At 37.2% G+C, this 20638-nt stretch overlaps 1 long non-coding RNA gene across 1 annotated transcript; it reads left to right on the forward strand.

Annotated features, from left to right (window-relative positions):
• The first annotated feature begins 8225 nt into the window (after positions 1 to 8225).
• Positions 8226 to 19863, forward strand: LOC309647094. Its single transcript, XR_014255789.1, has 2 exons — positions 8226 to 8633; positions 8937 to 19863. It is a non-coding gene; the product is annotated as an uncharacterized lncRNA (long non-coding RNA).
• The last annotated feature ends 775 nt before the right edge of the window (positions 19864 to 20638 follow it).

Raw genomic sequence — 20638 nt, forward strand, 5'->3', positions numbered from 1 at the left:
TTTCATTTTTCCTGCTTTCCTCTTCTGTTTAATTCAAATTGATTTTTACCTCATTTTTATCTATTTATGTAAGATACCTTAAAACCTTTGAAACAGGGAAATGAATAAATAAAGACTGGAATATCTGGTACTTTAATTATTTATCAGAGGCAAATAAAAGTGTTCTCTTTTCCTGATATACTAGGAAATAGAATAGAATTATAGAATTGGAACAATTCTATGGAATATAGTTTTTAAAAAATCCACTAGTTAATACTCTGAGTACCATTTCATGAAAGATTGGAAGTGGAGCCCCAAGGCCAGGGCCACAGGCAACAGAAAGAGGAAGACAACGGTTTAGGAAGCCAGGTCTAAAGGAGGACGCCAAGTGTGACCTCAGAGCTGCAAATATAGGTGATAATTCCCATCTGTAATGGGTTGAATGGTGACCTTAAAACACATGTCCAAGCAGAACCTCAGAATGCAATTTTATTTGGAAAAGGGTCTTTTAAAATATAATTAAGGTAAGGATCTAGAGATGAGATCATCCTGAATTAAGGTGGAAAATCCAATGACAAGTGTCCTTATAAGAGTCAGAGAAGGAGACACAGACACACAGAGAAAAGCCATATGAAGACTGATGCAGATACTGGAGGGCAGCCACAAGCCAAGGAGTGCCAAGCATTGTCAGCAACCACCGGAAGCCAGGAGAGAAGCACGGAGCAGATTCTCCCTCAGAGCCTCCACAAGGAATCAAACCCACAGGTACCTCGATTTCAGACTCTGGTCTCCAGAACACATTTCTGTTGTTTTAAGCCACCCAGTTTGCAATCATTTGTTCCAGCAGCCCTGGGAAAATAATGCACCATCTTAGGTCTCCAGATTCAAATTCACACCAATCCATGTTTTAGGTTTCAGAACCTTTCTTTATGAATTTAACTCTTGATTAAAGTGACTTTTTGAAAGTGAAGCTTCTTCACTTTGAAAAAATATTTCAAACACAAATCAGTAATTATTAAGATATATTCAGTTGAAGATGTTTATACTGTAGCCTAAACGCTTTAACTTTCCAGAAGTTTGTACACTTAAAGACTATTCTCCATCACATTTTTATATTACGCATTTTAATAAACGATGGTATGATATTCAATAGAATGAAAAAATACAGCCCATATGTGCATGATTTCTATTTCTTTTTTAATTTTAACCTTTTTTTTTTAAATTTTATTTTATTTATTTTTTTATACACCAGGTTCTTATTAGTCATGCATTTTATACACATCAGTGTATACATGCCAATCCCAATCGCCCAATTCAGCACACAACTATCCCCACCCCCCACCACTTTCCCCCTTGGTGTCCATACATTTGTTCTCTACATCTGTGTCTCAATTTCTGCCCTGTAAACTGGTTCCTCTGTACCATATTTCTAGGTTCCACATATATGCGTTAATATACGATATTTGTTTTTCTCTTTCTGACTTACTTCACTCTGTATGACAGTCTCTAGATACATCCACGTCTCTACAAATAACCCAATTTCGTTCCTTTTTATGGCTGAGTAATATTCCATTGTATATATGTACCACATCTTCTTTATCCAGTCATCTGTCAATGGACATTTAGGTTGCTTCCATGACCTGGCTATTATAAACAGTGCTGCAATGAACATTGGGGTGTATGTGTCTTTTGGAATTATGGTTTTCTCAGGGTATCTGCCCAGTAGTGGGGTTGCTGGGTTGTATGGTAGTTCTTTTTTTAGTTTCTTTAAGGAACCTCCATACCGTTCTCCATAGTGGTTGTATCAATTTACATTCCCACCAACAGTGCAAGAGGGTTCCCTTTTCTCCATCTCCTCTCCAGCATTTGTTGTTTGTAGATTTTCTGATGATGCCTATTCTAACTGGTGTGAGGTGATACCTCATTGTAGTTTTGATTTGCATTTCTCTAATAATTAGTGATGTTGAGCAGCTTTTCATGTGCTTCTTGGCCATCTGTATGTCTTCTTTGGAGGAATGTCTATTTAGGTCTTCTTCCCATTTTTTTTTTTTTTTTTTTTTTTTTTTTTTTTAATTTTTATTTATTTATTTATTCATTTATTTTTGGCTGTGTTGGGTCTTCGTTTCTGTGCGAGGGCTTTCTCCAGTTGCGGCGAGCGGGGGCCACTCTTCATCGCGGCGCACGGGCCTCTCACTATCGTGGCCTCTCTTGTTGCGGAGCACAGGCTCCAGACGCACAGGCTCAGTAGTTGTGGCTCACGGGCCTAGTTGCTCCGCGGCATGTGGGATCTTCCCAGACCAGGGCTCGAACCTGTGTCCCCTGCATTGGCAGGCAGATTCTCAACCACTGCGCCACCAGGGAAGCCCTTCTTCCCATTTTTGGATTGGGTTGTTTGTTTTTTTAATGTTGAGCTGCATGATCTGTTTTTATATTTTGGAGATTAATTCTTTGTCCATTGATTCGTCTGCAAATATTTTCTCTCATTCTGAGGGTTCTCTTTTCATCTTGTTTATGGTTTCCTTTGCTGTGCAAAAGATTTGAAGTTTCATTGGTCCCATTTGTTTATTTTTGTTTTTATTTACATTACTCTAGGAGGTGGATCAAAAAAGATCTTGCTGTGATTTATGTCAAAGAGTGTTCTTCCTATGTTTTCCTCTAAGTTTTTTATAGTGTCCAGTCTTACATTTAGGTCTCTAATCCATTTTGAGTTTATTTTTATGTATGGTGTTAGGGAGTGTTCTAATTTCATTCTTTTACATGTAGCTGTCCACTTTTCCCAGCACCACTTATTGAAGAGACTGTCTCTTCTCCATTGTATATCCTTGCCTCCTTTGTCATAGACTAGTTGACCATAGGTGCGTGGGTTTATCTCTGGGCTTTCTATCTTGTTCCATTGATCTATATTTCTGTTTTTGTGCCAGTACCATATTGTCTTGATGACTATAGCTTTGTAGTATAGCCTGAAGTCAGGGAGTCTGATTCCTGCAGCTCCACGTTTTTCCCCTCAAGACTGCTTTGGCTATTCGGGGTCTTTTGTGTCTCCAAACAAATTTTAAGATTTTTTTGTTCTAATTTTGTAAAAAAATGCCATTGGTAATTTGATAGGGATTGCAATGAATCTGTAGATTGCTTTCGGTAGTATAGTCATTTTCATGATATTGATTCTTCCAATCCAAGAACATGGTATATCTCTCCATCTGTTGGTATCATCTTTAATTTCTTTCATCAGTGTCTTATAGTTTTCTGCATACGGGTCTTTTGTCTCCCTATGTAGGTTTATACCTAGGTATTTTATTCTTTTTGTTGCAATGGTAAATGGGAGTGTTTCCTTAAATTTGTTTTCAGATATTTCATCATTAGTGTATAGGAATGGAAGAGATTTCTGTGCATTAATTTTGTATCCTGCAACTTTACCAAATTCATTGATTAGGTCTAGTAGAGTTCTGGTAGCATCTTTAGGATTCTCTACGTGTAGTATCATGTCATCTGCAAATAGTGACAGTTTTACTTATTCTTTTCCAATTTGTATTCTTTTTATTTGTTCTTCTTCTCTGACTGCCATGGCTAGGACTTCCAAAACTATGCTGAATAATAGTGGTGACAGTGGACATCCTCATCAGGTTCCTGATCTTAGAGGAAATGCCTTCAGTTTTTCACCACTGAGAATGATGTTTGCTGTGGGTTTGCTGTATACGGCCTTTATTATGTTGAGGTAGGTTCCCTCTATGCCCACTTTCTGGAGAGTTTTTATCTTAAATGGGTGTTGAATTTTGTCAAAAGCTTTTTCTGCATCGATATAATCATATGGTTTTTCTTCTTCAGTTTGTTAATATGGTGTATCACATTGATTGATTTGCATATATTGAGGAATCCTTGCATCCCTGGGATAAATCCCTCTTGATCAAGTAGTATGATCCTTTTAATATGTTGTTAGATTCTGTTTGCTAGTATTTTGTTGAGGATTTTTGCATCCATATTCATCAGGGATATTGGTCTGTAATTTTCTTTTTTTGTAGTATCTTTGTCTGGTTTTGGTATCAGGGTGATGGTGTCCTCATAGGATGAGTTTGGGAGTGTTCCTTCCAATGAAATTTTTTGGAAGAGCTTGAGAAGGATGGGTGTTAGCTCTTCTCTAAATGTTTGATAGATTTCACCTGTGAAGCCGTCTGGTCCTGCACTTTTGTTTGTTGGAAGATTTTTAATCACAGTTTCAATTTCAGTGCTTGTGATTGGTTCATATTTTCTATTTCTTCCTGTTACAGTCTTGGAAGTTTATACCTTTCTAAGAATTTGTCCATTTCTTCCAGGTTGTCCATTTTATTGGCATAGAGTTGCTTGTAGTAGTCTCTTAGGATGCTTTGTATTTCTGTGGTGTCTGTTGTAACTTCTCATTTTTCATTTCTAGTTTAATTGATTTGAGTCCTCTCCCTCTTTTTCTTGATGAGTCTGGCTAATGGTTTATCAATTTTGTTTATCTTCTCAAAGAACCAGCTTTTAGTTTTACTGATCTTTGCTATTGTTTTCTTTGTTTCTATTTCATTTATTTCTGCTCTGATCTTTATGATTTCTTTCCTTCTGCTAACTGTGGGTTTTGTTTGTTCTTCTTTCTCTAGTTCCTTCAGGTGTAAGGTTAGATTGTTTATTTGAGATTTTTCTTGTTTCTTGAGGTAGGCTTGTATAGCTATAAACTTCCCTCTTAGAACTGCTTTTGATGCATCCCATAGGTTTTGGATCATTGTGTTTTCATTGTCATTTGTCTCTAAGTATTTTTTGATTTCCCCTTTGATTTCTTCAGTGATCTCTTGGTTATTTAGAAACGTATTGTTTAGCCTCCATGTGTTTGTGTTTTTTACTTTTTTTCCCTGTAATTCATTTCTAATCTCATAGCGTTGTGGTCAGAAAAGACGCTTGATATGATTTCAATTTTCTTAAATTTACTGAGGCTTGATTTGTGACCCAAGATGTGATCTATCCTGGAGAATGTTCTGTGCGCACTTAAGAAGAAAGTATAATCTGCTGTTTTTGGATGGAATGTCCTATAAATATCAATTAAATCTATCTGGTTTATTGTGTCATTTAAAGCTTCTGTTTCCTTATTTATTTTCTGTTTGGATGATCTGTCCATTGGTGTAAGTAAGGTGTTAAAGTCCCCCACTATTATTGTGTTACTATTGATTTCCTCTTTTACAGCTGTTAGCAGTTGCCTTATGTATTGAGGTGCTCCTATGTTGGGTGCATATATATTTATAATTGTTATATCTTCTTCTTGGATTGATCCCTTGACCATTATGTAATGTCCTTCCTAGTCTCTTGTAACATTCTTTATTTTAAAGTCTACTTTATCTGATATAAGTATTGCTACTCCAGCTTTCTTCTGATTTCCATTTGCGTGGATTATCTTTTTCCATCCCCTCATTTTCAGTCTGTATGTGTCCCTAGGTATGAAGTGGGTCTCTTATAGACAGCATATATATGGGTCTTGTTTTTGTATCCATTCAGCAAGCCTGTGTCTTTGGGTTGCAGCATTTAATCCATTCACGTTTAAGGTACTTATTGATATGTATGTTCCTATTTACAATTTTCTTAATTGTTTTGGGTTTGTTTTTGTAGATCCTTTTCTTCTCTTGTCTTTCCCACTTAGAGAAGTTCCTTTAGCATTTGTTGTAGAGCTGGTTTGGTGGTGCTGAATTCTCTTAGCTTTTGCTTGTCTGTAAAGCTTTTGATTTCTCCATTGAATCTGAATGAGATCCTTGCTGAGTAGAGTAATCTTTGTTGTAGGTTCTTCCCTTTCATCACTTTAAGTATATCATGCCACTCCCTTCTGGCTCATAGAGTTTCTAATGAGAAATCAGCTATTAACCTTATGGGAGTTCCCTTGTATGTTATTTGTTGTTTTTCCCTTGCTGCTTTCAATAATTTTTCTTTGTCTTTGATTTTTGCCAATTTGAATACTATGTGTCTCCGAGTGTTTCTCCTTGGGTTTATCCTGTATGGGACTCACTGCGCTTCCTAGACTTGGGTGGCTATTTCCTTTCCCATGTTAGGGAAGTTTTCAACTATAATCTCTTCAAATATTTCCTCGGGTCCTTTCTCTCTCTCTTCTCCTTCTGGGACCCCTATAATACGAATGTTGTTGTGTTTAATGCTGTCCCAGAGGTCTCTTAGGCTGTCTTCATTTCTTTTCATTCTTTTTTCTTTATTCTGTTCTGCAGCAGTGAATTCCACCATTGTGTCTTCCAGGTCACTTATCCGTTCTTCTGCCTCAGTTATTCTGCTATTGATTCCTTCTAGTGTAGTTTTCATTTCAGTTATTGTATTGTTCATCTCTGTTTCTTTGTTCTTTAATTCTTCCAGGTCTTTGTTAAACATTTCTTGCATCTCGATCTTTGCCTCCATTCTTTTTCCGAGGTCCTGGATCATCTTCCCTATCATTATTCTGAATTCTTTTTCTGGAAGGTTGCCTATCTCCACTTCATTTAGTTGTTTTTCTGGTATTTTATCTTGTTTCTTCATCTGGTATATAACCCTCTGCCTTTTCATCTTGTCTATCTTTCTGTGAATGTGGTTTTTGTTCCACAGGTTGCAGGATTGTAGTTCTTGCTTCTGCTGTCTGCCCTCTGGTGGATGAGGCTATCTAAGAGGCTTGTGCAAGTTTCCTGATCAGAGGGACTGGTGGTGGGTAGAGCTGGCTGTTGCTCTGGTGGGCAGAGCTCAGTAAAACTTTAATCTACTTGACTGCTGATGGGTGGGGCTGGGTTCCCTCCCTGTTGGTTGTTTGCCCTGAGGTGACCCAACACTGGAGCTTACCTAGGTTCTTTGGTGGGGCTAATAGCTGACTCTGGGAGGGCTCACACTAAGGAGCACTTCCCAGAACTTCTGCTGCCAGTGTCCTTGTCCTCACGGTGAGACAGAGCCACCCCCTGCCTCTGCAGGAGACCCTCCAACACTAGCAGGTAGGTCTGGTTCAGTCTCCTATGGGGTCACTGCTCCTTTCCCTGGGTCCCAATGTGCACACTACTTTGTGTGTGTCCTCCAAGAGTGGAGTCTCTGTTTCCCCCAGTCCTGTTGAAGTCCTGCAATCAAATCCCGCTAGCTTTCAAAGTCTGATTCTCTAGGAGTTCCTACTCCCATTGCCAGACCCCCAGGTTGGGAAGCCTGACGTGGGGCTCAGAACCTTCAATCCAGTGGGTGGACTTCTGTGGTATAAGTGTTCTCCAGTTTGTCAGTCGCCCACCCAGCAGTTATGGGATTTGATTTTATTGTGATTGTGTCCCTCCTACCGTCTCATTGTGGCTTCTCCTTTGTCTTTGGATGTGGGGTATCTTTTTTGGTCTGTTCCAGTGTCTTCCTGTCGTTGCTTGTTCAGCAGTTATTTGTGATTCTGGTGTTCTCACAGGAGAGAGTGAGAGTACGTCCTTCTACTCTGCCATCTTGAACCATAAGCCACATGATTTATATTATTCAGATTATGTCAATCAAACATAGAACTCCTCAAAATATAGTTATCAACCTTATATCATGGAAAGTAGATCTTTTTGACAAACATTTTTAAAATATGCAAACAAAGATAACAGTAAACAATCACATAACCACCAGGAGACAGGGAGAAAGGGTAAGACAGAATATACTAAGATAAGAAAATTCAGAACAAATAATAATACAAGACAAAATCTAAATGGATATTAGACAGTGATGAAAGAGGAAGTTGATATTATTACTCAGGATAAATCTGTTTTCTCTATTAGAGAAAGAGAGAAGTGATTTCATAAAAGTAAAAAAAAGAAATGTAAAAGGAAATGTGAGATTTAATTATCTTTTATAAAATAATCTGTGTTCTTTTCACTCAGTTCATATTAGCAATGTTCAAGTGAAGAATATCCAAATATTTTAAAATTGGTTTGCAATACTTAATTTCACCAGAGGATGGTAGAAGAGGGTCGACACATATGAAAAAATTGCTAATTTATATTTTTCTCTCAGGAGTTGACTACAAAGTTCCATGATTTGTAGAACTGTCAAAATCTTTTTATTCCAAAAAAAATTTCAGAAGATGATATGGCCGGGAATGTGGTTGATTTGCTCCTTAGTCTGTTTCTTTGTGGTAGAGAGAGGAGGGTGGGAAGAACTCCATCCTGGGATGTTAAATGTGACCTACAAGTTCCTTGTCACATCAAATCAATGTAACAAGAAAGTGAGCCTGTGAAAGAACTATGAATTTTTCAGAGAGACAATTAAAAACAAAGTGAGTTGATTTGTAAGAACTTTACAAAAGTTGGAGTGAAGGGGACATTACCTAACCCACAGTCCTCCATTCAAAATCCTTTAAAGGTTTCCGGACTGTTAGTGAGGGTCCACAAATAGCTAGCAGGAAAAAGAAGGGTGTTTTTTCTGCTCATGAAAATTCATAGTGTATATCCCACTAGACATCTTGAGCCTTTCCCATCTCATCCACCCAACTTCTACAAATGATTAAGAGATCTAGATCAATGGGAACTTTGGCTGCTAAGCAGGGAACGCTTGGGGCAAGGGCAGGTGGAGAACTGTCCACATTTCATTTTCAAACAGTGAGTGCCTGCTAAGTGCACATTACCAGGCTCTGGGGTTTCAAAAATAAATAAGGTCTGGTCCCTGCCCTTGAGAAGTTAAAAATGTAGGCGGGCTTCCCTAGTGGCGCAGTGGTTGAGAATCTGCCTGCCAATGCAGAGGACACGGGTTCGAGCCCTGGTCTGGGAAGATCCCACATGCCGCGGAGCAACTAGGCCCGTGAGCCACAATTACTGAGCCTGCGCGTCTGGAGCCTGTGCTCCGCAACAAGAGAGGCCGCGATAGTGAGAGGCCTGCGCACCGCGATGAAGAGTGGCCCCCACTTGCCGCAACTAGAGAAAGCCCTCACACAGAAACGAAGACCCAACACAGCCATAAATAAATAAATAAATAAAATTTTTTTAAAAATGTAGGCGTCATGAGCAACTGTCTGCCTCTCGGTCCTTCCATCCTATAGGTTCTCTCACTAATGGAACCGAGTTACCATGTAAACAAGCGCTCTGACCCTGAGGAACCCTGGACTTAGTGTCAGGCTCCTCTCCTGGGGCACTGAGTTCTTATTGTCTCCCTCTGCCTGGGTTCCTGATCCTTCTTTTCTCGTCCCTGCTGCCCCAGACTGCCTCCCTGGATTCCAAGCTCCCTGCCGTTGTTCATCTCTGAGGCTCGACCCATCTTCCTAGCCAGCCCTACCTCTCCTAAACCTTTCTCCGTGCCCTGCATTCAACATCCTCTGTTGGCCCCACAATAACCCAGTGCTGACTCTGGACTAGAGCAGCGGTCCCCAACCTTTTTGGCACCAGGGACCAGTTTCGTGGAAGACAATTTTTCCACAGACTGGGCAGGGGAGATGGTTCAGGCGGTAATGCAAGTGATGGGGAGCAGCAGATGAAGCTTCACTCGCTAGCCTACCTCTCACCTCCTGCTGTGTGGCCCGGTTCATAACAGGTCTCTGACTCATAACAGGTCTCTGACTCATAGCAGATCTTGGACTCTGACTCGGACCGGTACCGGTCCGCCACCAGGGGTTGGGGACCCCTGGATTAGAGGATGCCTGCAGGTGAGCTCTTTAAGTCTGGGTAACCTGCATAAGCAAAGGACATGAAAGTAAATTATCCATGGATATTACAAATATTTATACCATAACTTCAGGTAATACTGTATTCCACTATTTCTTTGTGTCAATATGGACAAAATCTAAGACCTCAGAGCCTTCCTCTTACATTCTAATCTCCTAGAAGTAATCCAACATAGAGATTGTGGGAGGAGTTCTGAGTTTCTAATTCCAGAGCTATTTACCTGCTCTGTGATCATGAATAAGTTACAGCACATCTCTGAGCTATGTGTAAAATCAAATTAGAAATAATACATGCATCATAAATTTGTTGTGAAGAGTAAACAAGATAATATATATTAAAGGTGTTGGGGGCTTCCCTGGTGGCGCAGTGGTTGAGAATCTGCCTGCCAATGCAGGGGACACGGGTTCAAGCCCTGGTCTGGGAAGATCCCACATGCCGCGGAGCAACTAGGCCTGTGAGCCACAATTACTGAGCCTGCACGTCTGGAGCCTGTGCTCCGCAACAGGAGAGGCCATGATAGTGAGAGGCCCGCGCACCGTGATGAAGAGTGGCCTCCACTTGCCACAACTAGAGAAAGCCCTCGCACAGAAACGGAGACCCAACACAGCATAAATAAATAAATAAATAAATAAATAAGACTTTCTCTCTATTTCACTGTCTTTATAAAAATTTTTTAAAAAAAGGGTGTTGGGCATAGTTCTTGGCACAGAGTAATACCGTGTTCGATAAATGTTAGAATAACATGGTTGCATGTTAAAGCTATTTCTAATCATTTAGGAAATCTGAAAGTATTAGCATTAGAATTTTGTATTGGAGTATAGCTGATTCACAAAGTTGTGTTAGTTTCAGGTATACAGCAAAGTGATTCAGATATATATATATATATATATATATATATATATATATATATATATATATATATATATATAATCTTTTTCAGATTCTTTTCCATCATAGGTTATTAAAAGATATTGAATATAGTTCCCTGTGCTATATATGTATATATATATGTGTGTATATGTTAACCTCAAACTCTTAATTTTTCCCTCCCCCAATTTCCCATTTGGTAACCATAAATTTGTTTTCTATGTCTAGCATTAGAATTTTTATTGCTTGTACTTCTATTGTTTGTACTTTTTCAATTGAAAAATTTCAATTGGAAAAGATATAAAATATCCACTTATAAAAAGAACTAGTTTTCACAGCTTAGTCAGTCAGTCCCCAATTTTTTTAGGACTACTTATTCAAGCTTCTCCCTTTTTGATTTTTTCACTTCTGCCACTTGCATTTTCAAGTGGATTTTCTTTCACTATAGACAAAGTAAATACATCAATTTAAAAAAAATTAAGGTAGAAATAGGTATAAAATGAAAATAAACCTTTCCCTTCCACCCCAGACCTCCTATTCTTTTTTTCCCCAAATATAATCACTATCTTCATCAAATTCTTGCAACTTTCAGGCTTCTAAATGCATTTTTCACACAAATGATACCATACTGTAATAGTTCTCTGCACCTTGCCTTTTCATTTTACACAATAACATATCACATAACATGACATACAGATCTACCACGTCATTTTTAATGTGGGGTTGCCCAATGCTTAGATGTACCATGCTTTATTTAAAGAGTTCCTGTACTGATGGGCATTCACTTGGGATTCTTGTTTATATAAATAACAATGCTTTATACACTTTTGCACATATTATCTTTTCACACTTTGTCAAGAATATGGATAGGGCAAATTTCTAGAAATGCCACTATTAGGTCAAAGGGCCACTGCATTTTTAATTTGAATAGATGTTGCCTCCAAACTTTCCCCCGGTGAAGTGGAAAGGAGCTTGCACTCTTCTGTCTCAAGGGTGTATGATAATGTCTCTTTTCCTGCAACCTCCACCAGACATTTTATCCAAGTGTTAAATGGCATTCATCTGATAGGTGAAAAATTCCTATCTCTTTGTTGTTTTAATTTTCATTTTTAAATTATGAGTGAAATTGAGCATTTTCACGTGCTTATTATCCATTTGTATTTTTATGAACTACCTGTCAAGATATTTGCCCATTTTTTTGTATTTTTTAATGAATTTGTATTTTTTCTATAGTAAAGGAATTAACCACTGTTTGCCATATATGATACAGCATTACAATTTATACTGGAAATATTTCTATCACTAATTAACATTCAAATTTATATATCACATATAATTGTTCCATATATATAACCTAAAAGAGAAAAATAAAATCGAAAACTAAGGCTGATTTTATGGTTATACTAAACATCACTCTAGTATTTTATTATTGTACTTAACAAAATAAAGTGATGTCAACTAATAAATCACTATTTACTATATTTATCCATTCATAAGAGTGATATTAAGTGATATACTTAATAATATTTCAGTCTTTGTATCACTTTGCAAAAATTTACTGTACAAGGGATCAGACCATATGTGCCTTGCCTGGAGAACTGAGTTTTGGAGTTTACTTCTTTTAATACACCACTTATAATTATTCCATGCTGGGTATTTAGAGCCATCAAGGTATTTGATTAAATGATTCTAGAAGAAACCCGGGCTAACCAAAAAAGAGTTGACAGTAGAGGAATGAAGCAAGATGATCACATACATATTCCTTTGTAAACTCTGGTGGGTGATGGATGCTAACAGTAGAAAAATATCACTATTGTCTGATTCTGTAAAATCCCATTTTCCAGTGAATAATGGTCCAATTAGATTGTAAGCTTCTGATGGATAGCTACAGCATCTTAAAATTCATTTTTGGTTTTTAATTTTATTGTGGTAAGATGAGATCTATCCTCTTAACAAATGTTAAGTGTACAGTATATTATGTATTGTTGACTATAGATACAAGGTTGTACAGCTGATCTCTAGAAACTTGCTTGACTAAAACTTTACACTGGTTAATTACTAACAACTCCCCATTTCCTCCTCCCCTCAGGCCCTGACAACTAACCATTCCACTCTTCGATTCTATGAATTTGAATATTTTAGATACCTCATATAAGTGGAATCATGCGGTATCTATTTTTCTGTGACTGGATTATTCAATTAAGCATAATGTCCTCAAGGTTCATCCATGTTGTCACATACTGCAGAATTTCCTTCTTTTTTAAGGCTGAATAGTATTCCGTTGTATGTATACATCACATTTTCTTATGCATTTATCTGCAGATGGGCATTTAGGTTGTTTCCACATCTTGGCTTTTGTAAACAATGCACAATGAACATAGGATTGTTCTTCTCTCTTCCAGATCCTGATTTCAGTTCTTTTGGATAAATACCCAGAAGTGAGATTGCTGGATCATACAGTAGTTCTATTTTTAATTTTTTGAGAAGCCGCCATACTGTTTTCCATAGTGGCTGCAGCAATTTATATTCTTATCAACAGTGTACAAGGATTCCCTTTTCTCCACATCCTTGCCAACACTTGTTGTCTTTTGTTTTGTTAATGACAGGTGTGAAGTGATATCTATCTCATTGTGGTTTTGATTTGCATTTCCCTGATGATGTACCTGATGGCCATCTACATGTCTTCTTCAGAGAAATGTCTATTCAAGCCCTTCGCCCATTTTAAAAATTGGGTTTATTAGTTTGTTTTTTTGTTTTTTTTTGTTTGTTTTTTACTATTGAGCTATACAAGTTCCTTATATATTGGACATTAACCTCTTATCAGATATATGGTTTGCAAATATTCTTTCCCATTCTGTGGGTTGCCTTTCGGTTTTGTTGTTTCCTTTGTTATACAGAAACATTTTAGTTTGAGGTAGTCCCACTGGTTTATTTTTATTTTGTTACCTGCTAAGCTTTTTTATATGCCCCATAATTAACAATTTCCATGAATACTTGCAGACTAAATATGAAATTAACAGATGCTTGTAACTATCTTGAGTGTTACCCAGTGGTTATTAACACCATATACTGGTCTTAACTACAAATCAGTAATTTCAGGATAAGTACATTTATTCCCCATATCTAACAATGCCTGCTATGTCTCTGATTCATCATTCCCTCACATATTCATCCCTTATTCCTATAATCTCATATTGTATTTAATCCATCAATTATTAAGAGATTTTCTTCATCTACTCTTTCCTATTACATAAATGCACTAAGTATTTACTGTATTAGTCATTGTTTACAGCAGTAATTTTGGAGAATGTATATATTTCCTATATAAATATGGAACAAATTATAGATCAAAAAATGTTAAAAGTGAAAGTCACCATTATCCAACAATAACCACATATTCCCAGATCCTTGGAGCTTTAGGGTGCCTTAATCATGATGAAATGGTCCCTACTGACCTAATGCTATTAATGAAGTTAATGTATCTGGCTTGAAATTGGATAAAGTGATTTTAAAGGTCATCTGCTCACTAAAGTGCAGATAGTGGTGATTCTTCTACCTTTAAGTTTCTCTTGCTCCACATATGCCTTGATTTATGATAAGAACATCACTTAGAAGATTGTGCAGATCTGGGACTCTGTGGTTGGGGAGATGCCCTCCGCATGAAGTTCTGGGAAACGACCCTCTAAAGATTCTTCATGGAAGACCCTGCAGTCATGATGACCCAGGGATGGTCCAGGGCCTGCCCAGCTGACACTTGATGTTTAGCCTCCAAAATCAGTAGTTTGTTAAGTCCTTTGCCCAGTGGGAAATAGTTGGCCAAAGCTAAGAAGAAAAGTAAATAAGTAAAATAGAATAAAATAAATAAAATAAAAACACACACATACAGAATTATGTTCTTAATTATAAAGGTCAATGCTTATTAAATCCAAATGACTTCTTCAAATAAGCCATTCAGAGATTATGTCATTAAACATGTAGTGAACCTAAAATTCCACTTTTGAAAAGACAAAAAAAATCTATCTTTAGCAAAAGAAAAAAACAAACACAAAAATTCTCTTCCAAACTCTCTGTCCAACGAATGAGAATTCTTTTCCAGAAATCTGTCCAGTGTGCTGCCAGCAGTGATGCAAGTTTCCACATCCTGTTCACGTGAGCAGGACAAGGCGAAGCAGCTGTTGTTGGTGAACTCCACCAGTATCAGGTGAGTATTTACCCCATTGTGGTCATGTCAGAGAGCCCCTGTGACTCCAAGAATGAGTTAGAATGGAAAGTGGAATGGACTGGGAAATCATCAACTTTTCTCTCCCTTTGAAAACTTACTCTGGACTTAAGATGCCTACATCTCCACAGCCTGGAGAGAAAAGAGGACTTCAGGGAAGAATCCCTCACAACGCCTTTCCTCTGAGCACACAGGGCCCACATGACTCCCAGTCAGTTGCCTACAAGTGGGATTCAGCCCGTAGCAGAGATATGACATGTTCAACCAGCTATTTGATGTTTTGAGGACGTATTCTGGCAAAATCTACAGCTTTTGCACATAATTTAAGTACAATGACAGAAATTCATAGTGACTTTTGTGAGGATGGGGACAAGAGGGCTTTGCTTTTCCTCAAACTTGTTTTCTGTGTTACCTATCAACATGTAGCACGTACCTGGAAAATACTATGGTTTTGTATCCCTCCTTATCTAGAAAAGAGAGAGATTGAGAAAACTGACCATATATTTGCTATATCGCAAACAGCAATTTCTGGTTGATATGTGTATCTCAAGAAAAATAAGGGAATCCTTACAAGCTATTGCTTTGTCCTTGTGGAAGGAAAAATCAAACTCCATACATAAACATCACAGCCTCCAATCTCTTAGCACTCTGAGAATCTGGATCAAAGAAACCAGTAAAGGAATTACTCTTCCTTTTTTCCTTCAGTTTATTTAGGTAAATAAGATTCGAGAAATGTTTATCCCAAAAATAAAATTTCTGAAATAAATGAACACACTTGCCAAACACAGGGAAAATAAAACATAAACCTTGCAAGTCTAGACAAAACATGTCTGTAGCTGACACTCATGATGGCATGTCCTCTGATTCTGGCTAGACATTTATTTGGCCCTGGATCCAGACGTATTTATCTGGGCTCATGTCTAGTTAAATGAAGGTTAAATTAGATGTCTCCAGTGGAGCATTATAAGACAAGCAACTGAATCTTTCTGGAAAGAATATAAAATATGTGTAATGAGATTTATGGAGAGCTCATTAACATGACCAAATTAATATACATGGAAAATGCAGTTGCAGAAAATAAGGTAACTAGTGTCCTGGAAAAAATTTCTTCAGACAAAGCTCATTATTCAAACACAGGTTATAAATGACAGAATCCCTGAGCCACAAAGAACAACTAGAGAGTATGTAGAAGACAATTTCATGTTACATATTAGAAGACAACAAGTACAAGGAAAAAAATGTTAGGACTTCTACTGTATTTTTATCTTCTTAATCCAAAATTTATTTTTGTCTATATTTTATAAAGTATAAAACAGATTAATATACATACATGTATATATTCTAGAAATGCATAAAAACTGAGTGTGCATGCTCAAAATTTTTGAACTAATAGTGTTATATGACACAAGACAATCAGGTTATGGCACCACAGGTTGAATCAAATTCCTATTCTGGACCAACTGTCACCTGATGACATCATTCAGTTCTGTCAGCAGCTTTCACATCCACGTTATGTCCAATGAGGCTTTCCTCACAATTTCTCTTCTTAGACATGGCCACTCCCACTCTTTGACTTGAAAATTCCCATTTGGCTTTTCTCCACAGTCTCAGGGAGACACTGCTGTCAGCCAGCCAGTTAACCCGTCTTAATGTGGAAAGAGCTGGGGATTGAGGTAAGTGGGTCTGGACCAGATAGGCTGACTGGCCACACTCAGCTCTAAACCTCAAGGTCTTGGTTTCCTCATCAGAAAAATGGGGATCATCATATCTCCTATTAGGACCAAATTAATAAAGTATGTGAAAAATGGTTTTCAAAGTATAAAATATTAGGTAGAGTGTTGTTGCTTTTGTCGTGGTTACTATTAAATCACAATGTAACTTCCTCCTCAGTACGTCTACAGACACCTCACTAACAATATTTAGAGGACCAGAAGATGCAAATTATCCAAAACTTCTCAGACTAATTCCACTTATTATTACCATGATAAATATGTGTCCTTAAAAAAAAAATTGTTCTGTGTGAAGCGGTAATGAACCATGTAAAAAGAAAGACAGCACTTTCTTTTATCCCAAGCTCATCCAATTAGTTACAAGTACTTTGTAATATTTGTGGACAATATGGGCCTTTTTCCGCTTTCGTCTCTCTTCCTTTGTTCATCTCTGCCTATTTCTCTGGCCTCTGTAATAGAAACTAGCTAAACTGTACAAAACAACAACAACAGAAGGTATAAAAGTAAAATTCAATACTAGCAATTGCACTATTAGCTTTGGAGGAATTAAAGAATTTTAGAAGGATGGTATCATATTCTATTGATGTCCTGACTCCTTTGCCTCTAAACAGAGAAGTAGGGAATGATAGTAGTTTATTGCTTTCCAATTTGTTGATGAATACTTTTCTCTTAATGTGACCCAAGTGCAGGGCCTTTGAAAGAGTCTGGCTCTCTTGGATCCTGCCCCAGTGAGGCTCTTGCTGGCTTATTGTTCAGCAGAGTCCTCCAGCTTGCCCTTCATCTGGTGCTCCCTGACCTTCTCTGCAGTGTTCCATTCACTGGCTCTGTCCTCCACCCCATCGCTTCCTGCCCTTCTTCCTCGTTCTGACAACCAGGCCCTACTTTCATCTCTAATTTTATGCATCAGCTCCCAAATTAAATTATTTGTTCAGGATTCTCTTACCTAGGGGTCGCCCACAGCTTTGTATCCTATAGTCTCCTTCACTCTCCTCCGCAGGAGCCCCAGGAGTCGCCATAGAGATTCCCAGCTCCCCCTGCAAGAGACAACAGAGTCCTACATTCCAGATTCCCATGTTAATTCTTTTCTTTTAATGAACACTGATTAATAAAGGCAATGTAATAGCTTGAGAAGAAGGTTACCAAATATACAAAAACTGACTACATAACTAGTTTAAAAAATGAATAATATTCATATGACTAGTCAAACCTTTCATATTTCTTGGTTCCTTTGAGGCATTCCCACAGAGAATCATTATTAAAGATCATTATTAAAAGCTAGACACCACAAGCACTTGCACATGCAATATAGATGTAGTCCCTAAAATTCTGGATACAATGTCTTAAATTTTAAACATTGTAATGGTGATCATTTTTTAATGTACAGAAATATTGAATCACTATGTTGTACACTAGGAATTAACACAGTGTTGTAGGACAATTGTACTTCAAAAACAAACAAAACTCATAGAAAAAGAGATCAGATTTTTGGCTACCAGAGGCAGGTGGGAAGGGGGAAGAGGAATTGAATGAAGGTGGTTAAAAGGTAGAAACTTCCAGTTACAAGATAAATACGTATTGGGGTTGTAATATACAACAAGATTTAATAATTAGCACTGCTGTATGTTATACATGAAAGCTGTTAAGAGAGTAAATCCTAAGAGTTCTCATCACAAGGAAAAATATTTTTTTTCTTTTTCTTTTATTTTGTATCTCTATTAGATGATGGATGTTCACTAAATTTATTGTGACAATCATTTCATGATGTATATAAGTCAAATCATTATGCTGTATTCCTTAAACTTATACAGTGTGGTATGTCAATGATATCTCAATAAAACTGGAAGAAAAAAATTTAAGGATTATAATTAATGTTGAAACTTGATAAATATAGAGCTTATAGAAGTAAAGTGTAATTACTGGTGGATTTAATCATAAGTTTTCATAAAACTACAAACTTCTATTTTTCTAGGTAGATGGTTAAGCTATCATTCAAATCGTTGGACTAGGAGCACTCAAAGTAATATTAATCCCCTCAAAAATTATAGTTTTTATTAAAATTTCTACTGGTGATAACCCTCCGACTAGCATTTCCCTTCCTTCTTTGAACTTTAGCCTTATGGCCTTGGTAGGATTTCACTTAAGCTTTGCAATTAAATTTTATGAAAATGTGCCCCAAAGTAATGACAACTCTCCATAACTTTGTTAGCAGTAGACTGGGCAAAATCATTGTTCCTCATTTCAAAAAACAAGAGATTCTGTACATAATCTTTATGTCATAGATAGTTAAGATTTTTTTCTTCCCAATATTCAAAGAAGACTTCAAATTACGTCTCATATTTGCCAAAGCTGAAACTGCTCAAAGTCAAGATTTGACTAATTATGTCACAATGCTCTATCTGTTGGGACATTTGTAAACCCTGGAAAAAGTGAATAGACATTCACAAGTTATTATATGTGACATCTAATAAAAAATGGAAAAGAGTTAATTAATCCTACATGAGGCTCATAAAGAATATATTTTTATAAGTTAATAAGATAATTTTGAGGCCCTTGACATGGGGGGAGGGATGGTTTTAGTTCTTCACTCATAAAGAAAGTGCTGAAACTTTAAAAGTATTGGGCAGAGATTATCCTCAAAAAAAGATGATAAGAAAAATAACAAAAAATTGAATTGGCCTTTGAATGCTAAATCATCGGTTAACCCATTCTTCCATACATAACATACATTTAGAACTAGTTCCTATATTATAAGCCTCATAAACCATAATATAAATAATATAAATATAATATTAAATCCATATATTTCTAAGTTTATGAAAACTTTATGCAAATAGTTCTTTCTCCTCAACTCCATGAATTCCATTGATAAGATCAAGGTCAAGAAGTGCAACATAATCAAGGAAGCCAATAGCTATTTTCCACTCTAATCACTATCCCTTATGCCAAGGGTAACATCTACACAGCCAAAGTGAGATGCACCACTGTTTCGATTCTTTTTTTTTTTTTTTAACATCTTTATTGGAGTATGATTGTTTTACAATGGTGTGTTAGTTTCTGCTTTATAACAAAGTGAATCAGTTATACATATACATATGTCCCCATATCTCTTCCCTCTTGCATCTCCCTCCCTCCCACCCTCTCTATCCCACCCCTCTAGGTGATCACAAAGCACAGAGCTGATCTCCCTGTGCTATGCGGCTGCTTCCCACTAGCTATCTATTTTACGTTTGGTAGTGTATATATGTCCAGGCCACTCTCTCACTTTGTCACAGCTTACCCTTCCCCCTCCCCTTATCCTCAAGTCCATTCTCTAGTAGGTCTGCGTCTTTATTCCCGTCTTGCCCCTAGGTTCTTCTGACCATTTTTTCTTCTTTTTTTTTTTATATTCCATATATATGTGTTAGCATACAGTATTTGTTTTTCTCTTTCTGACTTACTTCACTCTGTATGACAGTCTCTAGGTCCATCCACCTCACTACAAATAACTCAGTTTCGTTCTTTTTTATGGCTGAGTAATACTCCATTGTATATATGTGCCACATCTTCTTTTTCTTTTCTTTTTTTTAACATCTTTATTGGAGTATAATTGCTTTACATTGGTGTGTTAGTTTCTGCTTTATAACAAAATGAATCAGTTATATATATACATCTATTCCCATATCTCTTCCCTCTTGCATCTCCCTCCCTCGCACCCTCCTTATCCCACCCCTCTAGGTGGTCACAAAGCACAGAGCTGATCTCCCTGTGCTATGCGGCTGCTTCCCACTAGCTATCTATTTTACGTTTGGTAGTGTATATATGTCCAGGCCACTCTTTCACTTTGTCACAGCTTACCATTCCCCCTCCGCATATCCTCAAGTCCATTCTTTAGTAGGTCTGTGTCTTTATTCCCATCTTACCCCTAGGTTCTTCATGACCTTTTTTTTTTTTCCTTAGATTCCATATATATGTGTTAGCATATGGTATTTGTTTTTCTCTTTCTGACTTACTTCACTCTGTATGACAGACTCTAGGTCCATCCACCTCACTACAAATAACTCAATTTTGTTTCTTTTTATGGCTGAGTAATATTCCATTGTGTATATGTGCCACATCTTCTTTATCCATTCATCTGTCAATGGACACTTAGGTTGATTCCATGTCTTGGCTATTGTAAATTGAGCTGCAATGAACATTTTGGTACATGACTCTTTTTGAATTATGGTTTTCTCAGGGTATATGCC

The sequence above is a fragment of the Balaenoptera physalus genome, assembly GCF_965194825.1.
Source record: "Balaenoptera physalus genome assembly, chromosome: 17".
Taxonomy (NCBI): Eukaryota; Metazoa; Chordata; class Mammalia; order Artiodactyla; family Balaenopteridae; genus Balaenoptera; species Balaenoptera physalus.